Source organism: Leucoraja erinacea, chromosome 10 (genome assembly GCF_028641065.1).
Source record: "Leucoraja erinacea ecotype New England chromosome 10, Leri_hhj_1, whole genome shotgun sequence".
Lineage (NCBI taxonomy): Eukaryota > Metazoa > Chordata > Chondrichthyes > Rajiformes > Rajidae > Leucoraja > Leucoraja erinaceus.
Window position 1 is genome coordinate 4,295,784 of NC_073386.1, and position 19,096 is coordinate 4,314,879.

General features: G+C 49.4%; 1 protein-coding gene across 4 annotated transcripts in view; it reads right to left on the reverse strand.

Annotated features, from left to right (window-relative positions):
- nexn (nexilin (F actin binding protein)) overlaps positions 1-18,519 on the reverse strand; it is a 66,398-nt gene extending 47,879 nt beyond the window's left edge. For 2 of the 4 annotated variants that reach the window (XM_055641301.1, XM_055641302.1), the window contains exon 1: positions 18,270-18,519. The gene's annotated coding sequence lies outside the window, so the exon portion shown is untranslated. The remainder of the gene's footprint in view (positions 1-18,269) is intronic. The other 2 variants (XM_055641303.1, XM_055641298.1) reach the window with 1 other exon arrangement.
- Positions 18,520-19,096: the final 577 nt, after the last annotated feature.

Here is a 19,096-nt window from a genome sequence, read left to right on the forward strand (position 1 = left end):
ATGTTGGGGCAGTCCAGAACCAGGGGCCACTAGTTTAAGAATAAGGGGTAAGCCATTTAGAACTGAGACGAGGAAAAACTTTTTCACACAGAGAGTTGTGAGTCTGTGGAATTCTCTGCCTCAGAGGGCGGTGGAAGCCGGTTCTCTGGATACTTTCAAGAGCGAGCTAGATAGGGCTCTTAAAGATAGTGGAGTCAGGGGATATGGGGAGAAGGCAGGAACGAGGTACTGATTGTGGATGATCAGCCATGATCACATTGAAGGGCGGTGCTGGCTCGAAGGGCCGAATGGCCTACTCCTGCACCTATTGTCTATTGTTTCCGCCCGGTACCTCTAAACTAAATATCACACTGAGGGACCTGATGATTTATAGTGAGTGTAATAAATTCCCACCCCAACATTTTGACGAAGAACCCACTGTGTTATCCAAGATGGATCCTTCCACCACCATTACAGGAGGCCGCTGTTTGATCGTTTGCACGGGCTTTCTATAGACCTATTGATTGTTATATGTCCTACATTACAAAAGAAACTGCACTTCAAAAATATCTCATGCCTGCAGAGACGAGAAACACATTGGAAATGAAGTTTAGGTTAAGAGATACAGCGTGGATACAGGCCCTTCGGCCCACAGAGTCCGTGCCAACCAGCGATACACCAGTTCTATCCTGACCCACTAGGGCTAATTCACAGAAGCCAATTCACCTACAAACCTGCACGTCTTTTGGATGTGGGAAGAAACCGGAGAAAACCCACGCAGGTCACAAGGAGAACGTACAAACTCTGTGCGTACAGACAGCACCCGTGGTCAGGATCAAACCCGGGTCTCTGGCGCTGTGAGGCAGCAACTCTACTGCTGCGCCACCGTGCCGCCCTAAAGTTTGGTTCGTTAGATTTTGCCAATGTTAGCTCCTTGCGCTTCTTAAATCCCTTCTGTTGGATTGTAATCATTTTTAGGATAAGATGTCACACAGCAGAGCTTCACTGTGATGGACCCACTGCAACACTGACGAAGCAGAGAAGAAGTCCAGGCCTCACTAACTTGTACACAAGCATTTTACCAGCAGGCATCACAGCATGGTGCGAGCACAGCTCCAACAGAGGCCGCCAGTGTCACGGTGGCGCAGCGGTAGAGTTGCTGCCTCACAGCGCCAGAGACCTGGATTCGATCCTGACTACGGGTGCCGTCTGTACGGAGTTTGTACGTTCTCCTCGTGACCGCGTGGGTTTTCTCCGAGATCTTCGGTTTCCTCCCACAATCCAAAGACGTACAGGTTTGTGTGTTAATTGGCTTGGTGCAGGTACAAACTGTCCCTAGTGTGTGTAGGGTAGTGTTAGTGTGCGCGGATCGCTGGCCGGTGCGGACTCGGTGGGCCGAAGGGCCTGTTTCCACGCTGTATCTCTAAAATAAAATTGCACAGAGTTGTGGACGCAGCCCAGACCATGACACACACCAACCCTCCCTTCCATTGATCCCATCTACACCTCACGCTGCAACGGCAAGGCCAGCAGCATCATCAAGGACCAGTCACACCCCGGTCACTCCCTCTTCTCCCCTCTCCCATCAGGTAAGAGGTACAGAAGTGTGAAAACGCACACCTCCAGATTCAGGGAGAGTTTCTTCCCAGGAACTGAACCATCCTACCACCAACCACAGATCGTATCAACAACTGCAGTTACTATCTACCTTCACGGAAGACGCTCGGACTATCTTTAATTGGACTTTACCTTGCACTCAACGTAATTCACGTTATTGTGTATCTGTACACTGTGGACGGCTCGATTGTAATCATGTATGTATCGACATTCCGCTCGCTGGTTTGCACGCAATGAAAGCTTTTCACTGTACCTCGGTACACGTGACAATAAACTAAAATAAAAAAACCCTGCACATTAAGATAGAACATGGATGGGACAACACAACAAACTTGGGTCATATCATACTGGGTCACTCACTACTGCTAGAATCCCACTGTACCATGCAATACATACATACATGGCAAAACATCATGATGTCTGAGAGAATGGAGCAGCTGGGCTTGTACACTCTGGAATTTAGAAGGATGAGAGGATATCTTATTTAAACATATAAGATTATTAAGGGCTTGGACACGCTAGAGGCAAGAAACATGTTCCTGATGTTGGGGGAGTCCAGAGCCAGGGGCCATAGTTTAAAAATAAGGGGTAAGCCATTTAGAACGGGGATGAGATAAAAACCACTTTTTCACACAGAGAGATATGAGTCCGTGGAATTTTCTGCCTCAGAGGGCGGTGGAGGCCAGTTCCCTGAATACTTTCAAGAGAGAGCTAGATAGGGCTCCTAAAGATCGCGGAGTCAGGGGATATGGGGAGAAGGCAGGAACGGGGTACTGATTCGAGATGATCAGCCATGATCACATTGAATGGCGGTGCTGGCTCGAAGGGCCGAATGGCCTACTCCTGCACCCATTGTCTATTGCCTAGTGTCCATTGCCTTGCACACCATGCACTACCACCAAACACCACACACACACACGCAATGCACAAACACCAACATGCTCAATGTCGTGAACATAGAAACATAGACAAATAAAATAGGTGAAGGAGTTGGCCATTTGGCCCTTCGAGCCAGCACCGCCATTCAATATGATCATGGCTGATCATCCCCAATCAGTACCTCCGTTCCTGCTTCCCCCCCCCTTATCCCTTGATTCTGTTAGCCCCAAGAGCTAAATCTAACTCTATCTTGAAAACATCCAATGAATTGAATTCTCTGTGGCAGAGAATTCCACAAATTCACAACTCCCTGGGTGAAATAGTTTTTCCTCGTCTCAGTCCTAAATGGCCTACCGCTTACACTAAAGGTAGACAAAAAATGCTGGAGAAACTCAGCGGGTGAGGCAGCATCTATGGAGAGAAGGAATAGGCGACGTTTCGGGTCGAGACATATACACAATAAGATGTACTCCACACAACATATCACAAATGGAAAGATGGTGTTAAGCTGGAAAGGGCGCAAAGACGATGCATGTCGACTTGAGGGCCTGAGCTATAGGGAGAGGTTGAGCAGGCCTGGACTCTATTCCTTGGAGCGCAGGTGGATGAGGGGTGATCTTATAGAGGTGTACAAAATCATGAGAAGAATTCAAAGAGTAAATGCAGTCTTCGACCCAGAGTAGGGGAATCACAAAATAGAGGACATAGATTTTAGGTGAGATGGGAAAGATTTAATAGGAACTTGAGGGGCAACGTGACTTTTTTACACAAAGGGTGGTGGGTGTATGAAATGAGCTGACGGAGGAGGTAGTCGAGTCCGGCACTATCTCAACATTTAAAAAACACTTGGACAGGTAAATGGATAGGACAGGTTTGGAGGGATATGGGCCAAACGCAGGCAGGTGGAACTAGTGTAGATGGGGCATGTTGGTCGGTGTGGGGAATATGGGATGAAGAGCCCGTTTCAACGCTGTATAACACTAAACTTACAAGAGAGAGCTAGATAGGGCTCTTAAAAATAGCGGAGTCAGGGGGTATGGGGAGAAGGCAGGAAAGGGGTACTGATTGGGGATGATCAGCCATGATCACATTGAATGGCGGTGCTGGCTCGAAGGGCCAAATGGCCTACTCCTGCACCTATTGTCTATTGTTATCAGGCTTCTGAACGGCCCTTCCATAAGCTAGGGTACTGTCTGATTCACCTCTACCACATTGTGGACATTGGACTTTGTCTCTGGAACTGATGCTCTACAATGCTGAGAACTATATTCTGCGCCCTGTGTCTATCTGTTGTACGTGACTTGCTTGGATTGATGTGTAGTATTATCTGACTTGATTGGAAAGCATGTAAAACAAAGCTTTTCACTGTACCTCAGTACACTCGACAATGACAAACCCGAACCTAAACACAAGACCTAGATCCAACACCTTCTGGGCAAGAAGGGTGAAAGCTGTAAACCGCGGATATTTACGGTTTTCACTGTACCACGTGGCGTTAATAAACCTAAACCTGCGTTGTGTGGTCATTGCTATAGAACCTTCTCCCTCTCTTCTTTCTGAAGGACGGCGCGGTACGTTGGCGCAGCGGTGGAGTTGCCGCCACACAGCGCTCACACCGCCGGAGACCCGGGTTCGATCCAGACGACCGGTGCTGTCTGTGCGGAGTTTGCACGCTCTCCCCGTGACCTGCGTGGGTTTTCTCAGAGATCTTCGCTTTCCTCCCACACTCCAAAGGCCTACAGGTTTGTAGGTTGATTGGCTTGGTGTAATTAGACAATAGACAATAGACAATTGGTGCAGGAGTAGGCCATTCGGCCCTTCGAGCCCGCACCGCCATTCACTGTGATCATGGCTGATCATCCCCAATCCTGCCTTCTCCCCATATCCCCTGACTCCGCTATCTTTAAGGGCTCGATCTAACTCTCTCCTGAATTGTCCCTGGCGCGTGTAGGGCAGTGTTAATGTGCGGGGATCGCTGGTCGGTGTGGGCCAAAGTGCCTGTTTCCGCACTGAATCTCGAAACTAAACTAAAAACTATTCTAAAGCTGTTAATTTTAGAATGATTCAAGTGGAGTTGAATCCGTGTGCGTATCCTGATCTAATCTCTACTAATTAGGGTAGATGAGCAAAGGTGTCTAATATTATGCACTGACCTACATATTAATACATGGCTCTTTAGTTAATACCAGGTGCTAAAAATAGTATTGCTGGAAGGTACTGCACTAAATCTTCAGCTCCAATTTACAAGACTGATGCTCCCATCAGCATCACTGCTGGGTTGATGTTAGGACGTCCACATAGAAACATAGACATAGAATGGCGAGCCTGCTGATGATCAGCCATTCAATATGATCATGGCTGATCATCCAACTCAGTATCCCGTACCTGCCTTCTTTCCATACCCCCTGATCCCTTTAGCCACAAGGGCCACATCTAACTCCTTCTAAATATGAAGAAAGACTGGATAGACTCGGCTTATACTCGCTAGAATTTAGGAGATTGAGGGGGGATCTTATAGAAACAAGGGGTCACAGCTTAAGGATAAGGGGGAAATGTTTTAGGACCAAGATGAGAAAAACATTTTTCACACAGAGAATCTCTGGAACTCTCTGCCACAGAAGGTTGTTGAGGTCAGTTCATTGGCTATATTTAAGAGGGAGTTAGATGTGGCCCTTGTGGCTAAGGGGATCAGGGGGTATGGAGAGAAGGCAGGTACGGGATACTAAGTTGGATGATCAGCCATGATCATATTGAATGGCGGTGCAGGCTCGAAGGGCCGAATGGCCTACTCCTGCACCTATTTTCTATGTATCTATGTATCTATGTAAATATAGCCAATGAACTGTCCTCAACTACCTTCTGTGGCAGAGAATTCCAGAGATTCACCACTCTCTGTGTGAAAAATGTTTTCCTCATCTCCGTCCTAAAAGATTTCCCCCTTATCCTTAAACTGTGACCACTTGTCCTGGACTTCCCCAACATCGGGAACAATCTTCCTGCATCTAGCCTGTCCAACCCCTTAAGAATTTTGTAAGTTTCTATAAGATCCCCCCTCAATCTTCAAAATTCTAGCGAGTACAAACCCAGTCTATCCAGTCTTTCTTCATATGAAAGTCCTGCCATCCCAGGAATCAGTCTGGTGAACCTTCTCTGTACTCCCTCTACGGCAAGAATGTCTTTCCTCAGATTAGGAGACCAAAACTGTACGCAATACTCCAGGTGTGGTTTCACCAAGACCCTGTACAACTGCAGTAGAACCTCCCTGCTCCTACACATCGGACACCAGAAATGCCTACGTATTATTTCTATGGCTGCCCGTCGAGTCTCTAGATTTTCAAAGGTTTGATAGGAGGTTTTATTAAAAATGATAACATTTAACGTTATAGAAGTTGTAACACAGCTGCAGACAAGCGGGCGCGCAGAAAGTAGCGCAGTAACTTCAACAAACCAGAGACCACACACACACACACACACACACAAATGTGACCTTTGCCACAGAGACTGTCACTCCCGCATTGGTCTCTGCAGCCACAAGCGACGCTGCTCCAGCTGAGGTTTGGAGCAAGCAGCCAACAACTAGGATGCATCACCCATGGTCAGTCGTGACCGGAGAGTTCGAAAACCAGGGGGGGGAAAATAGACAATAAACAATAGACATTAGACATTAGACAATAGGTGCAGGAGTAGGTCATTCAGCCCTTCGAGCCAGCACCGCCATTCAATGTGTTCATGGCTGATCATCCACAATCAATACCCCATTCCTGTCTTCTCCTCATATCCCCCGATTCCGTTATCTTTAATAGCCCCATCTAGTCAAAAAATAGACAATCACGTTTCTTGTCAAATAGACAATAGGCAATAGGTACGGCAGGATCTAGGCCATTCAGCATCCCCCTTCACAAGCTCAGCAGACCACACAAATTCAATGTGATCATGGAACTGCAGATGCTGGCTCCCAAATCAGTAGGGTCTCAACCCCCGTTCCTGCCTGTCCCGCTGAGAGTTCCTCCATATCTGATACCGACTTTCTTTAATACACAACTCCCCATCTAGTCAAAATGACTCGAGTCACGTCACGTTTCTTGGCCAGCAGCATCAACAAGGACCACACATGAGTTATGTAATTATATAGAAACATAGAAACATAGAAATTAGGTGCAGGAGTCGGCCATTCGGCCCTTCGAGCCTGCACCGCCATTCAATATGATCATGGCTGATCATCCAACTCAGTATCCCGTACCTGCCTTCTCTCCATACCCTCTGATCCCCTTAGCCACAAGGGTCACATCTAACTCCCTCTTAAATATAGCCAATGAACTGGCCTCAACTACCCTCTGTGGCAGAGAGTTCCAGAGATTCACCACTCTCTGTGTGAAAAAAGTTCTCCTCATCTCGGTTTTAAAGGATTTCCCCCTTATCCTTAAGCTGTGACCCCTTGTCCTGGACTTCCCCAACATCGGGAACAATCTTCCTGCATCTAGCCTGTCCAACCCCTTAAGAGGTGTAGGTACGGTAAAGATCTTGCTCGCAGCAGCATCCCCCGACACATAGGCTCAGATAGACACACAAAAACATAATGTGTAGGAAGGAACTGCAGATGCTGGTTTACACCGAAGATAGACACAAAATGCTGGAGTAACTCAGCGGGAAAAGGCAGTATCTCTGGAGAGAAGGAATGGGTCGAGACCCTTCTTCAGTCTCTCCACTTCTCTTCTCTCCATAGATGCTGCCTGTCCCGCTGAGTTCCTCCAGTATTTTATGTCTACACAAAAACAATGGGCAGACACAACTCAACCTCCCTTCCACTGACTCCATCTACACCTCACGCTGCCTCGGCGAGGCCAGCAGCACAAGTTGCCCCTCAGGTTCCTAATAAATCTTTCCCCTCTCATCTTAAACCCATGTCCTCTGGTTCCGATTCTCCTACTCTGGATCAAGAGATTGCGCATCTACCCAATCTATTCCTCTCATTATGTTGTACACGAATTAATGAGGTTATTGGGGTAAATAATGTTGGCTCTCAAAGGTGGCGGAAAGTCCAAAGAAGGGTCTCGAACCGAAACATCACCCATTCCTTCTCTCCAGACATGCTGCCTGAGTTACTCCAGCATTTTGTGTTGATCTCCGTGGCTAAATATAACCTCGAGCCACCATGTAGAGTGGCAGTGATTTTGAGGTGTATTGCCAGCCCGATGCATGTCGAAGTTCTCCTCTGTCAGCCAGCCCCATGGAGCTATTACCCCAAGGCCCACAGCCGAGACAAATCGGAGACGGTCACGGTTTTCAAAACTGCGTGAAGTGTCAGAGTAACGTGGACAGCTGAGAGTCGAGGTCTCCTGACAACTCAGCTAACTGATCACGTCCAGTGGAATTAGCTTCAAGCTATTTCTGAACCCTGATGTAACCGAGCTGTGACATGTGTCTGGTAGGAATGTAGCGATGATTACAGTGCGGTGACTGACTCTCCTGCTCATTTCTGTCACGAGAACAGCTTCAAGACCAGTCCCGAACTACTATGTATAAACGGCAATGTCCCACTTGGCGATTTTTTCCGGCGACTGCCAGCATCATTGACTGACATATCAGGTCACCGAAAAATCTGCGGCGTGATGACGTATTGGCGCGCGGCGTTGTTTCAAGTGTCGCAACATTTTATTTTTGTCGCCGCTGGATTTTGAAATGTTCAAAATCTTTTGGCGACCCTGATATGACGCCGGCAGTCGCCGAAAAAATCGCCAAGTGGGACACAGGCCCCTTAACTCTTTTTTTGTTTAAACCAAAAATAATTTTTCAACTCTGTGTACGATACTAAATTATTCAAAACAAACGCACCACCACAATGCGAGCAAAACAAACATTCTCAATTTACTATATCCCCCATCCTCACTGAATATAGATTCCACGCCACCTCCCCCTCCCCCCTCCGCAAACCGCAAACCGCAAACCGCCCAGCGCGTAGTTCCTTTCCAGTGCCACCTGGAAAAGGAGCAGGCAGCCAGGCGCCGTGCCTCGCGGATGGCCAGCTTGGCCAGGCCCAGGAGCGACCCAACCAGGACCTTTGGACTATTGGTGACCTTCGGACTATCCGGCTGGCTTTACCTTGCGCTAAACGTTATTCCCTAATCGTGTATCTATACACTGTGAATGGCTGGACTGTAATCATGTCTTGTCTTTCCGCTGACTGGTTGGCACGTGACTAAAAGATTTTCGCTGTGGCTCGGCACACACGTGACAATAAACTAAACCAAACTCTCAACCACGGGTGACCGATGGTCGACTGATAGATGGCGATGTCTTGTCTAATTATTTACCAGTTGTTTGCATTCTGGAAGAACTTTGTCATCGTCTGACTCACAATCTTGGCAGAGTCAAGAGTCAAGTTTGAGGGGTTTTTTTCTGAGTTCAGTTTAATGTCACGTGTACCGGGGTACAGTGAAAAGCTTCTGTTGCGCGCTAACCAGTCAGCGGAAAGACAATACATGATTACAATTGAGTCACTCGCAGTGTACAGATAGTTGTGGAGGTTTAAAAGAGTGGAGATATTATAATGCGTGATTGCGTTTGTGACCAGCGCACAAAATCGGCCGCCATCTTGCCTCATCAAGTTGGGCCGAAGGGCCTGTTTCCACGGAGTAAGTCTCCACAACTCTGTAACGGGCAGCACGGTGGCACAGCGGTGGAGTTGCTGCTTAACAGCGCTTACAGCGCCAGAGATCCAGGTTCGATCCCGACTACGGGTGCCGTCTGTACGGAGTTTGTACCTTCTCCCCGTGACCGCGTGGGTTTTCTCCGAGATCTCCGGTTTCCTCCCACACTCCAAAGACGTAGGTTAATTGGCTTCGGTTGCGAATGTAAAATTGTCCCTAGTGTGTGTAGGATGGTGTTAGTGTGAGGGTATTGCTGGTCGCTGAAGGGCCTGTTTCCGCATTACACCTCTGAACTAAACTAAACTAAACAGCACTGTGCGTCGGAGATATTGTCACGTGTATCTAGGAAACGCTCTCATATTTATAATGCAAGCCCAACACTTGCATGGAAGTGACTTCTGGAAGTTGGAAGTGAGGAGGAAACTAAATCACAGACTAATGCTGAGGACCCTACATGACCAAGAGCCTGAATGAACAGTTTAATACAAGAGCTACGCTGTACATTGCAATCCATGTCCAAGCTGAATAAATATCCTGAATGCTATGGGGAAAGTTCAAAATAATATTCAACATACGAACTACATCAGTTATTTCATGATGACTGATTAATACGGGTGTCGGGGGTTAAGGGGAATGGGGATAGGGGGGAAGAGATAGATCAGCCAATGATTGAATGGTGGAGTAGACTTGATGGGCCGAATGGCCTAATTCTGCTCCTATCACATGAACTTATGACTGTAATACTGGCAGAAATATGACGGGGGTACACATTGCTAAAAGGAATTAGCATTCTTACATGAAGTACGTGCCGAATATAGACTAATATTTACATGGAATTTTAGCTGAATATAGACTAATATTTTAGGTAATCTCTAACAATATGTGCCCCTCCTCCTCCCTACACTTTCTTCCCCCCCCCCCCCCACCCCTATTTCTCCCCTCCCCCTTCCATACATTCCTTCCTCTGGCTTCACGGTACGCAACTCTTTAATCCTTTTGTCTCACACCTGTGTATCCACCCCCCCCCCCCCCCCACCTGTGTTCACCGAGTACCTGCCTCGTTTTATTCTGCCGCCCCCCCCCCCCCCCCCCTCATTCCCCCCTGCTCCTGCGTACATTCAATGTGACTCTCGAGCCGAGATGTCATCGCTCCATGTTCTCTGCGGATGCTGCCTGACCTGCTGAGTAACTCCAGCACTTTGTTTCATAGAGTTATAGAGTGATACAGTATGGAAACAGGCCCTTCGGCCCAACTTGCCTACGCTGGCCAACATGCTCCATCTACACTCCTCCCACCTACCTGTGTTTGGCCAATACCCCTCTACACCTGTCCTATCCATGTACCTATCTCAATGTTTCTTAAACGATGGGATAGTCCCTGTTTCAACTACCTCCTCTGACAGCTCGTTCCATACACCCACCCCGCAACCAACAATGGACCATTGTGGGCTCTACCTCCCTTTGATCATCGTTGTTTCTTGTTGCACGTCTTTCATCCATGCGTTCTATGTACCTTCCATACCCCTCATTCACCTCTCCCCTGACTCTCAGTCTGAAGGAAGGGTCTCGACCCGAAACCGTCACCCATTCCTTCTCACCGGACATGCTGCCTGACCCACTGAGTTACTCCAGCATTTTTTGTGTCCGCCCTCAGACATGCTTCCTGGAGCTACAGATCAAGAAGATGAGAACAAGGCAAGTGAACGTTTGCTGCCTTTACAAGGTGCAAGTTGATCCTTTTGATTTGTTCCTTTTGGCCCTTACTTTCATTATCGGAGTTACATACCTTCCTAGAACAACTGCGTACATGGATGCCAAGACGCTGCTCGCATTTTGCTCCACTTAGTCTTCTGAGAGTTTCTGCTCGGAGATGATTCAGTCTTTCCTTTGGCACAAGCTCCTGAACTTCAGGAGATTGAAGATGCAGGTTTATCAGCCATATGGATAGAGTCGACGTGGAGAGGATGTTTCCACCAGTGGGGCAGTCTAGGACTAGAGGTCACAGCCTCAGAATTAAAGGACGTTCCTTTAGGAAGGGGGTGAGGAGGAATTTCTTCAGTGAGAGGGTGGTGAATCTGTGGAATTCTTTGCCACGGAAGGCTGTGGAGGCCAAGTCAATGGCTATTTTTTTAAGGCGGAGATGGTTAGATTCTTGATTAGTACGGGTGTCAGGGGTTACAGGGAGAAGGCAGCAGAATGAATGGATTGAGAGGGAAAGATAGATCATCCATGATTGAATGGCAGTATAGACGTGATGGGCCGAATGGCCTAATTCTGCTTCTATCGCTTATGAACTTATTCAGGGACAGTTTCTTCCCAGCTGTTATCAGGCAACTGAACCATCCTACCACAACTAGAGAGTGGTCCTGAGCTACCACCTACTTTATTGGAGACCCTCGGACTTTATTAAGATTGTTAAGGGTTTGGACACGCTAGAGGCAGGAAACATGTTCCCGATGTTGGGGGAGTCCAGAACCAGGGGCCACAGTTTAAGAATAAGGAGTGAGCCATTTAAAACGGAGACGAGGAAACACTTTTTCTCACAGAGAGTGGTGAGTCTGTGGAATTCTCTGTTTCGGAGAGCGGTGGAGGCAGGTTCTCTGGGTGCTTTCAAGAGAGAGCTAGTTGGGGTTCTTAGAAAGAGCGGAGTCAGGGGATATGGGGAGAAGGCAGAAGGCAGGGGATGATCAGCCATGATCACATTGAATGGCGGTGCTAGCTCGAAGGGCCGAATGGCCTACTCCTGCACCTATTGTCTATTGCCTATTGTCTACCTTGTACTAAACGTTATTCCCATTATCCTGTATCTGTACAGTGTGGACGGCTCGATTTTTTATCATGTGTAGTCTTTCGGCTAACTGGATGGCACGCAACAAATAGCTTTTTTCTCCACCTCGGTACACATGAAAATAAACTAAACGAACTAACTTTAAATTGCTATGAGGCATTAAAAGTCGTGCATTCTGACGCAACTGTTTGTTGACATTTATACCAAGCCAATTAACCTACTAACCCGTACATCTTATGGAGTCATCGACTGATACAGCGTGGAAACAGGCCCTTCGACCCAACTTGCCCACACCGGCCAACAATGTCCCAGCTACACTAGTCCCACCTGCCTGTGTTTGGTCCATATCCCTCCAAATCTGTCCTATCCATGTACCTGTCTAATTGTTCTTTAAACAATGGGATAGTCCCAGCCTCAACTACCTCCTCTGGCAGCTCGTTCCATACACCCACCACCCTCTGTGTGAAAAAGGTCACCCCTCAGATTCCTATTAAATCTTTTTTCATAAGACAGTCCTGACATCCCAGGAATCAGTCTGGTGAACCGTCTCTGCACTCCCTCTATGGCAATAATGTCCTTTCTCAGATTTGGAGACCAAAACTGTACGCAATACTCCAGGTGTGGTCTCACCAAGACCCTGTACAACTGCAGTAGAACTTCCCTGCTCCTATACTCAAATCCTTTTGCTATGAATCTTATGCTGTTTCTTAAACAATGGGATAGTCCCAGCCACAACTACCTCCTCTGGCAGCTTGTTCCATACACTCACCACCCTCCGTGTGAAAAAGTCACCCCTCGGATTCCTATTAAATCTTTTCCCCTTCACCTTGAACCCGTGTCCTCTGATCGTCGATTCCCCTGCTCTGGGCAAGAGACTGTGCATCTACCCGATCTATTCCTCTCATGATTTTGTACATCTCTATAAGATCCTCCCTCATCCTCCTGCGCTCCATGGAATATGACCCAGCCTACACAACCTCTCCCTATAGCTCACACCCTCTAGTCCCGGCAACATCCTCGTAAATTTTTTCTGAACCTTTTCCAGCTTGACAATATCTTTCCTATAACACGGTGCCCAGAACGGAACACAATATTCTAAATGTGGTCTCACCAACATCTTATACAACTGCAACATGACCTCCCAACTTCTATACTCAATACTCTGACTGATGAAGGCCAAAGTGCCAAAAGCCTTTTTGACCACCTTCTCTACCTGCGACTCAACCTTCAAGGAACCATGCACCTGTACTCCTAGATCCCTCTGCTCTACAACACTACCCAGAGGTAGTGACTATGGATGCCGTCTGTGCAGAGTTTGTATGTTCTCCCCGTGATTTTGTGGGTTTCTCCGGGTGCTCTGGTTTCCTCCCACGTTAAAAAAAAATACAGGTTTGTAGGCTGATTGGCTTGGAAAAAGTGTAAATTGTCCCTAGTGTGTGTAGGATGGTGTTAGCGTGCGGGGATCGCTGGTTAGCGTGGACTTGGTGGGCTGAAGGGCCTGTTTCCACGCTGTATCTCTAAACTAGACTCAACTAAACTGGCCCACATTCCCCGTACTGCCTGTCTAAAACATTAGACCAGAGGTCAATTGATTGATTGATTGATCAAATGTAAGATACATTCAGCCTGCCTACAGGCCCTTCGAGTCCACACCAACCACCAATCACCTGTTGACACTAGTTCCACCTCATCCCACTTTCTCATCCACTCTCTACACACCAGGGGGCAATTTACAGAAGGCCGATTAGTCCACAAACCCGCACGTGGGAGGAAACCGGATGAAACCCACTCGGAGAACATGCAAACTCCACACAGACAGCAGCCGAGGTCAGGATCGAACCCGGGTCTGTGGCGCTGTGAGGCAGCAGCTCTATTAGGCAATAGGCAATAGATAGTAGGTGCAGGAGTGGGGCATTCAGCCCTTCGAGCCAGCACCGCCATTCAATGTGATCATGGCTGATCATCCACAATCAGTACCCCGTTCCTGCCTTCTCCCCATATCCCCTGACTCCGCTATCTTTAAGAGCCCTATCTAGCTCTTGCTTGAAAGTATCCAGAGAACCGGCCTCCACCGGCCCTGCGAATGTGTGTGTGAAATACAGCTGCAAATGGTGACATTCGATCCACTTCATCCTCAACTGTGCAAAACCTCGGAGTATTTTAAACTAAATTACTTGCTATAAAGGAGATTTTATTTTCCCCCGGGTGAAAGATCCGAGCCAGAAATATCTCTGACATCCTAAAATAAGGCACTGAGACGGAATAGCTGCTTCTTTCCACGCGGATCCGACATAACATCACCTTCACGTGCCTCCGCATCCCACCAGCGTGCCTCAAGAATTATTTCATGGCTCAACAGAGAACTACAAATGTGCAGGAAGGAACTGCAGACGCTGGTTTAAACCGAAAATGCTGGAGTAATTCACCAGGACGGCCAGGGAGAAGAAATGGGTGATGTTTCGGGTTGAGACTGTATTCACCTAAAGATGGGTGTCGACCCGAAACGTTACCCATTCCTTCTCTCCAGAGATGCTGCCTGTCCCGCTGAGTTACTCCAGGTTTGTGGGTTAATTGGCTTTGGTAGGAATTGTATATTGTCCCTACTGTGTGGGATAGCGCTAACATACAGGGTGATCGCTGGTCGGCGTGGAATCGGTGGGGCCTGTGTTTGCGCTGTGTGAAAATACGTATCTCCTGACTCAGGGAGAGTTTAGTTTAGTTTAGTTTATTGACCCATGTATCGAGGTAGAGTGTTGCATGCTATACCAGTCTGTGGCAGGGTCTTTATTCCATGGAGCGCAGGAGGATGAGGGCTGATCTTACAGAGGTGTATAAAATCATAAGAGGAATAGATCGGGTAGATGCACAGAGTCTCTTGCCCAGAGTTGGGGAATCGAGGACCAGAGGACACAGGTTTAAGGTGAAGGGGAAAAGATTTAATAGGAACATGAGGGGTAACTTTGTCACACAGAGGGTGGTGGGTGTATGGAACAAGCTGCCGGAGGAGGTAGTTGTGGCAGGGACTATCCCAACATTTAAGAAACAGTTAGACAGGTACATGGATAGGGCAGGTTTGGAGGGATTTGGGCCAATCGCGGGGCAGGTGGGACTAGTGCAGATGGGACATGTTGGCCGGTGTGGGCAAGTTGGGCCGAAGGGCCTGTTCCCACACTGTATCACTCTATGATTCCATGTTCGGCATAGGCATTGTGGGCCGAATGGCCTGATCTTGTGCTGCACTGTTCTATGCTCTAGAGTCCAGACAACCCAATAACATTGGAGAAAGTGGGGAGGGATGGAGTGTGGGGGGGGGGGGAGTGGGGGGGTGGGAGAGAGGGTGAGGGCGGAGGGAGGGGGGGGGGAGGGGGGAGAGGGTGGGGGAGGGAGTGGGGGAAGGGATGGAGAGGGATGGGGGGGGAGAGAGAGAGTGGAGGGTGGAGTGAGTGGGGAGAGTGGGGGGGAGGGGGGAGAGATGGGGGGTGAGGTGGGGGATGGGGAGAGGGGGGGGGAGGGAGGAAGGGGAGGGGGGGGGGGGGGAGGAGGGGGTGAGGGGGGAGGGGGGGGGGGAGGGGATGGGGGGGGGGTGAGGGGGTGAGGGGGGGAGGGGGGGGAGGGGGGGGAGGAGAGGGGGGGGGATTGAGGGGGAGTGAGTGGGACAAGCTTTTCCCTTTGAGAATAGGGAAGATTCAAACAAGAGGACATAACTTCAGAATTAAGGGACAGAAGTTTAGGGGTAATATGAGGGGGAACTTCTTTACTCAGAGAGTGGTAGCAGGGTGGAATGAGCTTCCAGTGGAAGTGGTGGAGGCAGGTTCATGGGTATCATTTAAAAATAAATTGGATAGGCATATGGATGAGAAGGGAATGGAGGGTTATGGTACGAGTGCAGGCAGGTGGGACTAAGGGGAAAAAAAATTGTTCGGCATGGACTTGTAGGGCTGAGATGGCCTGTTTCCGTGCCGTAATTGTTATATGGTTATATGTTATATGGAAGTAAAAGGGGTGAAATCAGGAAGAATGTTGCAGGGAATATACTAATTCTCGGGGAAAACACAAAGTGCTGGAGTAACTCAGCGGGCCAGGCAGCATCTGTGGAGGGAAATAAAGAGGCAACGTTTGGGGGTCGGGACCCTTCCTCAGACTGGAAGGGGTTTAATCCGGTGGTTGGGACTGGGCGGACGCGAAACCACTTGCCCACATCGGCACTGGCAGCACAGGGATCATCTTCCACGCTAATTATAACCCGGTTACACACATGTACACAGTATCCAAATGGGACACCAAGTGGTGGAGTAACTCAGCGCGCCAGGCAGGCAGGCAGGCAGCGTCTCTGGAGAACATGGATCGGTGACTTTTATCATCGGGGCCATTCTCCAGACGACAGTCTATTGACTTTCGACTCCAACGCTGACTTTTAAAGCACGAACCAGAACAAGTTTCTAGTGATTAGTGACCCCGAAGAATTGCCCCGACCCGAAACGTCGCCTATTCCTTCATTCCAGAGATACTGCCTGAGTTACTCCAGCACTTTGTGTCTTTCTTCGGTGTAAACCAGCATCTGCGGTTCCTTCCAGAAACTCTTTCTAACTTTAAAATTGGGGTCAGTTCTTGATCCATATGTTTTCTTAAATTCATAAGCCACAGGAAACACAGTTAGGCCGTTCGGCCCGTCGAGTCTTGGCCAACATTATAGTATTTCACTCTCAACTCCATTCTCCTGCCTTCTCCCCATAACCCCTGAACTAATCAAGAATCTCCGCCTTAAGGATACCCATTGACTTGGCCTCCACAAACCTTCTGAGTTTCTCCTGATACAAAGTTTTCCCTGACAGTGTTAGTGTCGTGTGGATTTGAACGATAGGTGCGGGAAGGAACTGCAGATGCTGGCTTACATCTGCAGATAGACACAAACATGCTGGAGGAATTCAGTGGGTCAGGCAGCATCTGTGGGGAGAAGGAATGGGTGACGTTTCGGGTTGAGACCCTTCTTCAGTCTGAGAGTCCGGGGAGACGGGGGGAGGGGGGGGGGGGGGGGGGGGGAGGAGGGAGACACGGAGATAAGGAAGAGGAAGGTGTGAAAACGAGAGATCAAAAGGAGGAAGTGGATCAAGGAACATTTGGAATCGACCACAGTTAGCCCGGGGAAGCTGACAACAAAGAAACATAGACAATAGGTGCAGGAGGAGGCCATTCGGCCCTTCGAGCCAGCACCGCCATTCATTGTGATCCTGGCTGATCGCCCCTATCAATAACCCGTGCCTGCCTTCCCCCCCATATCCCTTCATTCCACTAGCCCCTAGAGCTCTATCTAACCCTCTCTAAACAGAGATTATATTTAAGCGTGTATAGACACAAAATGCTGGAGTCTTTCTCTAACTTCAAGTAATATTGATTACTCTAACTTCAAGTACCCCTTGCATTCCACCCCCCCCCCCTCTCCATCCCTCCCCCCCCCACCCAAGTTATACCAGCTTCAGTCATCTTGTTCAGTCTCATTGTCTGTGACTAGTTTTCACCAAGCCCACGGCTAACAATGGCCTGTCGCCTTTATCATCGTTACTTTTTTGTTCCACATCTTCCATTCATTTGATCAATATCTCCCCACATCACCGTCTATGTCTCTGTATCTCCCTCTCCCCCTGACTCTCAGTCTCCACTGTAAAAGGTCACCGATTGCTTTTTTTCTCTCTCTCTCTCTCTCCAGAGATGCTGCCTGTCCCCTCTGAGTTACTCCAGCTTTTTGTGTCTGAAGCCTTGGGTATAAACCGGCATCTGCAGTTCTTTCCTTTACACGCGAACAGTTGAACGGAAGATAGACACACACACACACACACACACACACACACACACACACACACACACACACACACACACACACACACACACACACACACACACACACACACACACACACACACACACACACACACACACACAGACACACACACACACACACACACACACACACACACACACACACACACACACACACACACACACACAGACACACACACACACACACACACACACACACACACACACACACACACACACACACACACACACACACACACACACACACACACACACACACACACACACACACACACACACACACACACACACACACACACACACACACACACACACGTACATGTACACACAAACAAACTTGACACACACACACACACACACACACACACACACACACACACACACACACAGACACAACACACACACACACAGACACGCACACACACACACACACAGAGCTGGAGTAACTCAGCGGGACAGGCAGCATCTCTGGAGAGAAGGGGTTTCGGGTCGAGCCCCTTCCCTTCACGAATATTTCAACGTACCTTTGCGCCAGTGGATGGGTGTTTAGACGCGACCTGCAGTAATCCAGCGAATAGTTTGCACTGGCGAGAGCTGCAGCGCTGCTTCCAGCCGCTGCCGGCTCAATGTCGTGTGGGGAAAATTACGCCTCTGCCGTTGCAAGTTTCCATAAAAGTCCCGTTTCGCTCACTGTCCGGCACATTCCTTGCGATCCCGGACTCGGCTCCCATCAGCTGTTGGCTCTTAATAATAACCTCCCCTCCACCAACGCGTGGACCGCCCGCTGCTGGACTCAGTCCCAGTCTCGCTGCTCTGACGCTGCAAAGCTCTGACCCTGCAAAGCTCTCACCCACCCCCTCCTCTCCCCACCCCGCCCGCTCCCTCTCTCTCTCCCCCCCCCCCCCCCCTCTCACCCCCTCTCCCCCCCCCCCCCACTCCCCCCCTCCCCCCCCCCCCTCCCCCCTCTCCACCCCCCGCCCCCACCCTCTCCCCCCCCCCCCCCCTCCTCTCTCTCCTCTCTCTCTCTCCCTCTCTCCCCCCTCCCTCTCTCCTCCCTCTCTCTCTCTCCCTCCTCTCTCTCTCTCTCTCCCCCTCCATCCCTCTCTCTCCCTTCTCTCTCCCTCTCTCTCTCCCCCTCTCTCTATCTCTCTCCCCCCCTCTCTCCCCCCCTCTCCCTCCCCCCCCTCCCCCTCCCCCCCCCCTCCCCCCCCCCCCCCCCCCCCCCCCCCCCCCCCCCCCCCCCCCCCTCCTCCCCCCCCTCTCCTCCACTTAACCCCCTCTACCCCCTCTCCCCTCTCTCTCGCTCCCCTCCTCTCTCACCTCTCCCCCATCTCACCACCACCTCCTCTCC